This window comes from Stylophora pistillata, chromosome 14, assembly GCF_964205215.1.
Source record: "Stylophora pistillata chromosome 14, jaStyPist1.2, whole genome shotgun sequence".
Classification (NCBI taxonomy): domain Eukaryota; kingdom Metazoa; phylum Cnidaria; class Anthozoa; order Scleractinia; family Pocilloporidae; genus Stylophora; species Stylophora pistillata.
Genome location: NC_142532.1, coordinates 9,610,006 through 9,613,736, shown reverse-complemented (window position 1 = coordinate 9,613,736; position 3,731 = coordinate 9,610,006). Strand labels below are relative to the sequence as shown.

Here is a 3,731-nt window from a genome sequence, read left to right as displayed (position 1 = left end):
CCTCTAATTGAACTCCATAGTTCAAAGCAGTTTAAATCCAGTTTAGACCAATGGTTTTGTATAAGCATCTCAAAAAATTGCCTCAGCATCATAGCTTCTAATCTTCACTTTCTACACTGTTAGCACCACCACGTTATACCATAAGAATATAATTAAGAACATGAAAGAAAATACCGTCGGTCCAGTTTCTTTGTTTGTTGGTATGACACTTAATGAGCAACAGACTATAAAATGGAGCTGTAAGAGAAGGTCTGACTCAGGCAGCAAAGAAAATTGTGGTTGTCAACATCATGCACCCAAAAACAAGAAAAGGTTTCTCCCAGTGTTTCTCAAGTTTGTGGGCAAAGAATGCTTGGAATCTCTTTCAGAAAGTTTCCTACTGCAAGGCAACTGAGAAATGTTCACACAATGTAAGGATGATGTGGTGTAACAGATCAAATTAAGTCTACAAAATTGCAATTATTTATTTCCATGTGTTTCAATTCCAGTGAAAATTGAGGGGATCAAACACCATAGCTCTGCCAGGCACATGAAAAGAAGTGTGAAAAAGCAGAGGTCCAACAAAGCCTCCAGATCAAGTTTAGGATGAGGTGATTAGGGAAGTCACTTGAGAATGTATTGCTATCTGTTCCTTACAGAATCCAAATTGCCAGAGATCTCAGTCGCTGGAATGTTGAGGATGATCACCAGGAAACTTGAGCCAAAAGGACCCTTATTTACAACAGGAAATATCAGAGGGCAAGAGAAAGGATAATTTTTAAGCATTATTCTATTTATTTAATCTTCCCTAAATTCATAGGGAGAAACAATTATAATCTTCATTCTCAATGACAGAAGTAATCTATCTTATTCCTTTAATAGTCAATGTCACTCATCCATCACAAACAAAATTGATGTCTCATTAGCATTTGATTCTACAAAAATCTTGGTCAGTTTCTCAATGGTTTTTCTCACTAAGCCATTAATATTGTTCCATCACAATATTGATGAATATTGTCCCAGATCTTGCTATATAGTTAGTTATGTTTTTTTTTTTTTTGTAGCTAAGGCCCGGTTCAAACATCGAACTCTTCATGAGCCAAACCTAATAGCCCCAGTTAAGTACATGACGAGATCAACGTTTCAATCAATCAAGTTCAACAGATGTTATTTGGGTCGACCCGAGAATTAAGTTCGACATGGCCAGTCGGTCAGTTCGACTACGGAGCAACTCCAATTCAAACATTATGTACCATACCTAATGCTTAAATTATTATAATACATTTTTCCATCCCACAATCCCCTTCTATCGCTTTAAGCATGCACATCCGAGTGGGAAAAAATGGCGCGTTGGCAGAAAACAGTTGTGGCAGAAAACAGTTGTGGCAGAAAACAGTTGTGGCAGAAAACAGTTGTTCCAGACAACAACATGTGTTATTCCTGTTTGCCACGACTAAATATTCTTGCATAAAGTGTGCGCGCCCTGTCCGTTGCCATTGTTCAATTTTTTAAAGACAATGAGGAAACCCCAGGCTGGGTAGCCGGAAAGTCCGTGGGTTTTTGCTTCGCTTGTGAGAATGAAGAAGGAGCCCATATGCATACAAAGACAACAAACAGCGGACCTGAAAAGATGTCAAGCAGCGGCCTAGGAGAGACAACTAGCAGCAAACGAGAGGAGACAACAAGCTGTGGACGAGGAGAGACAACAAGCTATGGACGACGAAAGAAATAAACAACAATGAAGAAGAGAAACGTAAGGCCATGGGTTGGTGAGTAGTGTTTTGACCATTAGTGCTGTTGAAATAATTTGCTTAAATTGATGTTTGTATGAACCTTGGGTTTGTTACATTGTTGAGAGAAAGATATCTGTTTGATGAGGCCAAAAATGACAGTTACTATTGCTTATGATTTAATAATAATTTTGGTTTCTTGGTCACATAGTTCTGCTCATCAGGAGATAGAAGATATGTCCTATGAGAGTGATGGTGAAGATGATTAAAATTGGGATGACGATGAAGATGGGGTGGACTCTGTTTCTGAGAAAGTGGACAAAAAGGCAAAGAAAGCAGGCAGAAAAGCAAAATGGTCCCAGTCCCTGTTAGATGATACTATAGATATCCTAATAAGCAGTGATTATTACAAGAGAAAACTTATATTCACCAATGTTAAACTCAGAAAAATGGACAGGTCTATGCTGAGGTACTTGCTGAACTTAAGAAGAGATGCAATTCTAGGAATGAAAATTTCTCCTTTACTGTATCACAACTTAGATCAAAATTTAAAAAGGCTGTTGCAGAATGTAAGCGTGTAGCTTTGACCACCAAAACTTCCACTGGAGTGAAACGATTCCAGGATGACAAGGGTTACAGGTTCAATCAGTTGTTTGAAGTGGTTAAAACATGTGACTCGTGCAGACCAGAACTGGCGTTAGATCCATCAGCATCAAGAGAGGATTTAAATCACTCAACAGAAAATGAGGGCAATAGTGGAGCTTCCCAAGACTGTGCTGGTAAGCAGTTTGTGCCTGTGAAATCAGCTCCAACCAAGAAACCGAAAAAAGAAGACCCATTGCTTGAAGCCATTCACTTAATGAGGAGTGCAATTAAAAATGACCCCACGAAAGAGCTCATTGAATTCTTAAAATCAGATATTGAGAAATCTAAAGAGCATGAGTTCAAACTTTTCCGGTTGCTTTTAACACATTCCAGCCCTAGCCCACAGACACAGTATGGGGCTAGTCACCATTGTGGGGATTATGTTTCCCCAAGTGGCATCAACCAAGGTCTTTCTCCGCCTGCCTCAAATTTTGTACCATCTAATTACACCTTGTGGGAAGGAAACCACAGGTCATTTCAACCAGTATTGGTACCCCCCATAGCACCTCCCCCCTCTTTGTCCACAGATTCAAGTAACCCAAGAAGTTCTCCACTAAGTTTGAGAGAAGGGAATACTAGCCCCTTTTATCATTCCATGTAATATCTCACTCAAGATGGCTGTAGTCTATAACATAAACTTAAGTAGGGCTAAAAATACATACAGCTGAATTTTGATTGATCTGCATGGGAAATATAATAAGGACTTTAAAGAGAAACTTCTCTTTGTTAAGATTATTAGGATTTCTGAAAGGAATGACAAAAATTATGTTGCACTGAATTCTGACTTCCAGCAAGTGAATTTCTATGCTCATAAAGGTTCTTTTGATTCAAACACTTAACCAGAACTTCAAAATGAACCATGTAAATGTTTATTATTGTTAAAATGAAATGATCAAATAAGTTGTGTAGTTGAAATTATTATTACTAAGTCTAGCTGGTTAAAAACAGGCAATAATAGGAAATTATAGGCCCTTGTAGTCCAAGGGCCAAGAAAGGAAATGTTGTCAGTTTTTACAGCCTCAGGTTTCCTTGCAGCTCGTAATCACTGTAAGTTTGGTTGTATTGATGTGTTTTAACTTTCAGTTGCATAATAAAATCATTTCACTAAGCCTGTTGATTTGTGTTATGGGGATTATTTTTCCTAGAAGCAATATCAGGGAAAAAACGTTCATGTTTACTTTTTTTATTCATACAAGAGCATTTCTTAATTTAACAGGAACCACACATAACTTCAGAAATTCAAACTTCTTACCAAGGCAAGGGCCTTGGTTCACCTTTTTCTACCCAGTTTTAAAAGTACCTGCAAGCAGGTATGAATGTGAAGGTGATACAGAAGGAGTTATTATGAATTACTTCCTACAACCAATTGTTTAGACA

General features: G+C 38.0%; 1 pseudogene across 1 annotated transcript; it reads left to right on the top strand.

Annotated features, from left to right (window-relative positions):
• Positions 1–1,405: 1,405 nt before the first annotated feature.
• On the top strand, positions 1,406–3,463 carry LOC111340645 (uncharacterized; annotated as a pseudogene). Its single transcript, XR_015995444.1, has 2 exons — positions 1,406–1,748; positions 1,921–3,463. The product of XR_015995444.1 is annotated as an uncharacterized LOC111340645 (transcript).
• The last annotated feature ends 268 nt before the right edge of the window (positions 3,464–3,731 follow it).